This window comes from Geospiza fortis, unplaced genomic scaffold (assembly GCF_000277835.1).
Source record: "Geospiza fortis unplaced genomic scaffold, GeoFor_1.0 scaffold361, whole genome shotgun sequence".
NCBI classification, from domain to species: Eukaryota; Metazoa; Chordata; class Aves; order Passeriformes; family Thraupidae; genus Geospiza; species Geospiza fortis.
In genome coordinates this window covers 4,091,087-4,099,020 of record NW_005054356.1, presented here as the reverse complement: position 1 = coordinate 4,099,020, position 7,934 = coordinate 4,091,087, and positions in this window count along the sequence as shown.

Here is a 7,934-nt window from a genome sequence, read left to right as displayed (position 1 = left end):
GAGCAATGCAGGGGGGCAGGGAGGCCCTTCCTGTGCCTGTGAGGGCACCTGCTGCCATCCCGGGGTGCCAGAGCAATGCAGAGGGGCAGGGAGCTCCTTCCTGTGCCTGTGAGGGCACCTGCTGCCATCCCGGGGTGCCAGAGCAATGCAGAGGGGCAGAGAGCTCCTTCCTGTGCCTGTGAGGGCACCTGCTGCCATCCCGGGGTGCCAGAGCAATGCAGAGCTGCAGGGAGCTCACAGCCCAGCCCAGCCCAGCCCAGGGCAGCCCCACAGCGCTGGGAAATGTCCCCCTGCCCCTCCAGCTGGTTTCAGGGCTGTGGGTCCTGCAGGGACCAGGTCCCCAAGTCCCCCCACCCCAATGGCCAGAGCATCCTCAGGGGTGTCCCCGTGGCTTGGGGCTTGGGGCCTCAGCCTCTCACACACACAGCCACCTTCCCCAGGGCACCCATCAGCCAGCTGCCCCCTTCCTGCCCTGCTGCCATGGCAGGAGCTGGGCTTCCCCATCCCATCAAAAACAACCTTTGCTAGGCTTGTGAAAGATTCATCTCAAGACAGAAGGTACTTTATGTCAAAAGATGTACTGGCATAGAAAAGTTTACTGCCCTGGTTACAGCAGCTGCTGTCTGTGATCAATATAATCTAAATTTTCTCTCCTAAACCTCACTTCACAGCAATAACCTTCCATCATCTCTTCCACAGAGCTGGAGGGCAGCAACATGGGGCCACACTGGCTGGAAAAATTCACAGTTATTGGTAGTTGTGACTCAGATGAGGGCCTGAATGCAGACACTCTGGTAGATGGCACATGGTTTCCTTCAAATGCACAGCATCCCGGGAGGCAGAACTGGCACGTGCCTGTGGGACAGTCCCTGCTGCTGCTGGGGACAAGGAGGGGCTGGCACATCACACACTGTCACCCACGGACACTTCAAATCTCCCCCAATTTTAGCAAACACCTTGTTTTCATTCAAAGCCTTTTGCCATTTCGTACCGCTGGCTACTTCTCTGCGAAAGGAAATAGCTGTCCCATAAATAAAGGGTGGTGGGAGGGAGGAAGCCTGGGGGAGGCTGGCAGGGCAGACTCAGGAGCTGCTCCTGGCGTGCCCCAGCTCAGGGCTGCACAGCACCGGGGCAGAGGTGCTCCCTGGTACAGGGTGTGCCAAGGAACTGCTGCAGCAGCCCCACCTCCCCTCCCCAGCCCTGCACCCTCCCCATGCTCCCCCTCCCAGCTGGGGGCTGCACTGGGGGCAGCTCCTGCAGTGAGCCCTGGCTGGGCTCTGGGCACCGGAGCTGGTCCTGCTGCTGCAGGAGCCTGGGCTGGCAGAGACCTGCAAAGCTCCACGTGGCACTGAGGGAGGGCAGGGAGCAGCTGGGGGCTGCAGGTGTCCCACTGCCACCCCTGCTCTGGGTGCTGCAGGTGTCCCACTGCCACCCCTGCTCTGGGTGCTGCAGGTGTCACACTGGCACCCCTGCTCTGCCACTCCCCAGCGGGGACAGACGCAGCTGAGGGCTCACCCTGCAGCCACCATCGCCCGTGCCTGCTTCACACCAAGGAGCTCCTCACAGATCAAAGCGCTCTGAGGTTCTCCTTGAGCAGCTGAAGCGCTCTCAGAGGGTGAGCTGCTGCTGTGAGCACCCCTGGCCATGGGGATGGGCTTGTCCCCAGCGTGTCACCGCCACCTCCTTGTCACTCACCCTGCAGGGAGGTGCTCAGCGGGGTCTGTGGGCCCTCAGCATCCCCAGCACGGAGCTCCCTGGTGGGTGTACAGCAGAGCCAGGATTGCAGCACACTGGGGTTTAGAGCACAGCCAGCTCTGCAGCGCTCCCTGCCCCTCGCCAAGGCCAGAAGTGACAGTCTCTTGCTCGGTGTCACCCGTCCTTGCCTGTGGATGAGGTGATGGCAGCGCTGGCACCGCGGTGGGATGCTCGCAGTGTGGGAGCTGGGGGCTGGCAGTGTGTGGCCTCTCTGGGAGAGCATGAAGACCCTGGATGTCTATTATCACTGAGGAGCAGGGAAAATACTGTGATTAAACAGAGGGAAAATAATAATGGCTAATGCTTCCAAAACTAATTTGGGGAGTCTCAATTTAGAAAGCCAAAATTGAGCTTCCTTGAAGAGACAGTTTTCCAGAGGCTTCTCCAAGACGTCTGGAGGAGTCATCCGTCGTCTGGCACCAGCAGGATTTGCCATTTCTAGGAGCTGAGGCCGGGAAGTGATGGTTGGGATTCCAGCCTGGCGCTGGGGCTGCCCGTCCCCACAGGAGGAGCTGCCCCACCAACCAACCCTGCAGCTCTGGGGGGCTCAGGCTGTGCCAGCAGGGCTGGTGCTGCCCGGGCTGGGGATGTTACCATGAGAGAGCTTTCCCAAAATAGTCCCTGGCAGCCCTCCACGCTCTGTGCCGGGCCAAGCGCCTCTGAGCTCGCTCCCAGCTCCCCGCAGCCCCGCGGGAGGAGGCGCCTCTCCCCTCTCCCCCTGCGTGCCCTGGCCCCCCTGGCCCCCTCCCTGCCCGGGCAGGGCCCCCTCCCCGGCTGCTGCCCGGCTCTCCTGAGCCTGCGCCCTGGGAGGCTGGGATGGGAAGCAGATGCTCTGGGATTAGGCCCACATGGGCAGGGCAGTGCTGCCCCCTGAGCAGGGACACCGTGCCCGCACCAGGGCCGGGGGCACTGCCCGACAGGGGTGGCTCAGGCTGGGAGCCAAGGGAGGCGCCAGGGCTAGGAGGGCTGGCAGGATGGGTTGGGAGTGCTGCTGTGTGCCCGCAGTGATGCTCAGGGAAATGGGCTCACACACCAGCACAGCTCCCTGGGGCAGCACCCCAGCCCAAGCTGGACTTGTCAGCTCCATCAGGCTGAGAGAGCTGGGTGAGATGAGGGCTGGGAGCAGCAACCCAACGGCTCACAGTGCCAGGGATGACACCCTGGAGGCCAGGAAGGCAGAGAGAGCCATCCCCAGAGCAGCTCCAGCTCAGCATCCCCAGCCAGTGCCATTTGCAGCCCCTTGGCAGCACCCAGCCCCAGGCACTGCCCCAGTCCCTCAGGCACTGCCTCTCCTCCCTGCAGCAAGGGCTGCAGCCCCGTTCCAAAGTCCAGGGCCCGGTGACCCTGCCCGGGCCCCTCTGCACGAGTGGAGCTGTGGGCCCAGCCTGCAGGGAAAGCCCGGCACAGAGCTCTGTAACCTGAGCACCTTTCCCAGATAACATCTCGCCAAGGGGGGCCGTTTGCCAGGGCAGGTCGCAGGGGGCTCCCTGACCCCTCTGAACACCGGCCTGGGACCAGGTACCAGCGGCGAGGGGAGATATTCCTTGGTGCTGCCAGCTTTGTGTCTTCTTCTGTTCTTCCCTTTCATGGTTTTGTCCCTGAAGGGGGAAGTCCCCACTTATCTCCTGCCCTTTCCAGCCTCCCCAGCGTGGTTTCTCCAGCCCTGCAAGAAGGGATGGCCATTTCTGTTTCTTCTCAAGGCATTTTTCCACCCACCCTCCCTGGCCCTGGTGGGAATTGTCAGCTTTGAGATAACGAGAAGGATGGATTGTCGTACAGGATGTTGCACGAAGCCCAAGTGCTATTTGCAGGCAACTTTAATAAGTAATAATAAGGAGAGAGAACTCCAAAGGAAGTAACCTGGTACAGCAGACAAGGCAGATTTATCAAGGCAGGGAGGAAATACTCCCCAGAAATGAATCTGGCATGAGTTCCTGCACACCAGTCCCACGATCCTGTCTGCCACCACAGGCAACTCTTATCTGAAACAGTCCAGTGTTTAAAATAGACTGGAAAATAAATAGTCTTCCAGCACGACTGATCCTCCAGAGCCTGCACTTCATCCCAGCAGCATTTACAGTTTTCTCTGGAGTGTTTCCGACATGTACTTCAAGATCTTCCAACTCTTTTCTCCTCCCCTGCTTGTGGCATTAATGAACCTTTAGGGATTCTTAAGGCACATTTTATGTGGATGTGTTTTTAAGCAGGGGAAGGAGAGGGGTTCCCAGCCTGGGGAGGATGCAGAGTGGCTTTGTGAGGCGCTCTCCAAACAGGAATCCATCAAGCACCAGGGCTGAGCGTGGCTGCGGCAGCTCGCTCGCGTGAAGTTGTTTAATGTTCATTGTTCACAGCTGGGTCACCCTAATAGAGTATTTTATTGTTTTTCCAGTTGTACTTAAACCCATCATTCATTATCCTGCCCAGCCAGCCTGTGCCTCACCTTTAATTGATGACACTAGACAAAATGTCTGGTCAAACTTTCCAGCGTCTCCACCAGAACTGGGACTGGCTCCCTGCCTCCCCAGAGCCTGCCAGGGCAGCCTGGCCCCTGTGAGTGACCTGGAGGGCAAGGGGGACCCGGCCACCAGGAGCTCTGGCTCCCCGTGGTGCAGTTCCAGAGAGCAGGGGCTGTGGCAGCAGAGCTGGCACTGGGCACTGGCTGTCCCTGGGCTGGGACATGAGCCAGGCCAAGACACCCCGAGGGGCCAGGGTGCCACAAGCCACCCACTGGGTTGTGGGGAGGACTGGGCTGGGTGGCAGCAAAGCCCCTGGGGCCATCCCCACCCTCCTGGAGAGCAAGGGCCCAGGGCCACTGCCCTGGCTTGGCTGAGGCAGCAGAGACCAGTGAGCAAGGCTGGCAGAGCAGAGGGGAGCCCCCAGCAGCCCCAGCTCTGGCAGCAGGGGTACCTCACACAGGTAGCCCTCGCTGGCTCTGACAGCCCCCAGATGAACCTTTCTGGCCAGCAGAGCCGTGTCCCCATGCTGTTCCCGTGTGCCAGGCTGTCCCCGTGTGCCAGGCTGTCCCCGTGTGCCAGGCTGTCCCCGTGTGCCAGGCTGTCCCCGTGTGCCAGGCTGTCCCCGTGTGCCAGGCTGTCCCCGTGTGCCAGGCTGGCCTGTCCCATGTCCTACCCCGAGCCCCCACAATCTCATACACCAACAAACTGAGTTTGCTGTGCAGGTTTGCTGACCAACTGTGTTTGCTGGAAAACGTGCAGGCAGGGAAGGCTTCCTGCTCTGTGTAAGGCCTGACAGACTCTCTACAGTAGTTAAAAGGGACAGCATTAAAGAAAAAGAACTTAAACAACCCCAAAGTGAAGGGCCTGTAATTTATTTACTCCCCTCAATGAATACTAGTTGCAAATCACTGTATAAAAATAACTCCTTTCTCCAACTTTTGATCTCTGATATTCCTGTATTTCCCTGGGGAAAATGTAAATCTATGAACTTATTACTAATGTTTCCTGTCCCTGACAGTGGAGCCAGTTGATATTTTACTTGAGAAGCTGAAGAAAAAAAAAGCAGCATAAACTTAATGACTGCAGACTGTTTCCAATCTTAGTTTCACTTTTCAGATGTAGAGTTTCCATCTTACAACAGGGAGAAGGAGATTTTTAAATAAAACATGATTTAACTTTAGCCAAACTTCCTCCTAGTGTTTATGCTTTTGGCTCGGGGTTTGATCCAGTTAAAGCTGGTTCCCTTTGAAGCAGCCCCGGCTCATCACTGCTCACCATCACCACGGCTTGGAAATTGTCTGTTCTGCTTCTGGATCCCAGTGCCCCGGCCCCTGGCTGCCCTCCTGCCCTGCCCTGCCGAGCCTTGGGCAGCAGCACCCAGCCCCTGCTCACCCACGGGGGCAGTGGGCACAGTGGGTGATGCTGTGGTGGCACCTGCACTGGCTGGCATCCCCTGGCACTGCGATGGCACCTGCACTGGCTGCATCCCCTGGCACTGCAATGGCACCTGCACTGGCTGCATCCCCTGGCACTGCTGGGCACCCACCTTGGCCACTGCAAACCTGGCTGGAAAAAGCAGCTCCATGGCACTGCTGCCCCAGCCACGGCCCTTTTATAGCCCCAAAGCCATATGTAGGAGTGGCCAGTGGGGAAGTGCAGAGCAGGAACTCAGGGGTTCAAAAGATATTTGGAAAGTTTCCAAATTGTCTCATTTTAGTGTGTTCCCCCCCGGAATGAAACGCGTTTCCAGTTCACAGCAGGCTTGGCTTGGAAGTGCAAGCTCTTTAGTGGCAGCTCTGCTGCCCAGGTACAGAAAAATCCCCGAACTTGTTCAGGTTTTTTCCTATTTCTGGATAGAAAAAAATCCCCCTGAAATGTCAGAGCAGAGGAGAGAGCGTCCTGGCAGCAGTGGCGCTGCGAGCTGCAGGCTGGCAGAGCGAGCCTGGCCCTGCAAAACCCCCTCCACATCTCCCTCCTGTGCCCACCCTGCAGGGCCCGGGATGGCCCCGGGGCACCCTTGGCTCCTCTGCTGCTCTGTGCCCACCCTGCAGGGATGGCCCCGGGGCACCCTTGGCTCCTCTGCTGCTCTGTGCCCATCCTGCAGGGATGGCCCCAGGGCACCCTTGGCTCCTCTCCTGCTCTGTGCCCACCCTGCAGGGCCCTGTCCCTCGGCTCTGCCCGCCTGGGGCTGAGATCTGCCCTGGGCACGCGGAGCTGCCCTTGCAGGGAGCTGAGCTCCCGCAGGAGCAACTCGGGGGCTGCTCCAGCCTCAGCCCAAACACAGGGAACAAAAGGAACTTTAATGGGGTCTAAGTTGAGCTGTGCACCCTGGAGGATTCCCGGCTGCCTCTGCTGGTGTCAGATAAATAGCCCTGTGACTGCAGTAATGTTTAACATCCCCCCTCATTATCTCTCTGGCATCCCGGGCTCCTGCAGAGAGTGCAGCCGGGCCCAGCCACGGCTCCCCGGGTCCCCATCCCTCTGGCTGGGCTGCAGCAGCACTGGGACAGCCGTCCCACTGCTTTTGGGGGCATGGTGTTGGAGACAGTTGGAAGTGCTGTACTTTTATTTTCATTTCCCCTCATGGTAAGCACCGCTCGGCACAAACCCACTTCCCAAACACGGCCAGCCCACGGGGCCACAGCAGGTCTGGCAGTGCCCTCGGGGTCCAGCAGCACCTGCAGCTCTGCACAGCCCCTGCCCCACGCCAGCCAAGCTCTGCTCCACTGATCCTTACATGCCTAAATAGGCCAAAGGAGAGAAGGAAAGGCCCTGGGGAGGAAATGGCTCATCCCCAGCAGCCCTCAGTGCACATTTCCTCTGCCCAGTGGCCAGGAAGGGCTTGAGTGGAGAGTGGGGCCATCTCCATGCTGAGTCCTGCAGCTCTGGCTCCTATTCCTGTTCCCCAGCACTTTGACATGCTGTGGTGCATGGAACACATAGCTACCCAGGCTTAAGCACCCTTTATACCATATCCACATGGATCTGCAGTGGGAATGGCCAGAGAGGCCTCTCTTCAAGGCTGTCAGGCTGTGCTGCAGCCACATGTGGGCTCATCCCCCAGCCGTGGAACTCCCTCTGAGGCCATAGAGCGAGCTGGGAGCCTGGCTGGGTGGGTTTGGGTGAGGCTGTGATTTCCCTGGAAGGTGTGGGTCGGCAGCCAGGCAGTGGGGAGATGTCTCTGCACCCTCTCAGGGGAAGGCCTGGCTGCTGAGGAGCAAAAGTGAAATTTCCCCTCCTGGCTGCCAGCCTCAGTGGCTGCTGCACCACGACAGGAGCAGAGGAGCGGGAGTGCTGTGAGAGGTCTGCAATGTTTGGGCTGATTCAAGCTGGGGCTTTTGCAGGGGCGCTGGTCCCTTAGAGAACTCAGGGCTTCACAGGCAGCCCCTCTTCACCCCCGAGGGGCACAGGGCACCACAAGTCATTTGAGAGGTTTCCATGTTTCCCCAAAGTCCAACGCTGCCCGTGTGGGCGGAGCAGGGAGCGGTGGGTGAGCAGGGACCCCCTGCACCCCGGGGTGCAGCCCCTGCCCCACAGCCCCCGCTGCACCCTGGCCACGCAGCCCGATGCTGTCGGGAGTGGGGAGCTGGAAAGTTTCCTGCATACCAGCGTTAGAAGGAATGTTATTTACTGAGCGAGGGAGAGGTCTGACAGCGAGCGTGGCTCCCGGCCGCCTCTTCCCCATGTATGGCCGTGGCCCGGTGTTACTCAGCAGGATGCGGC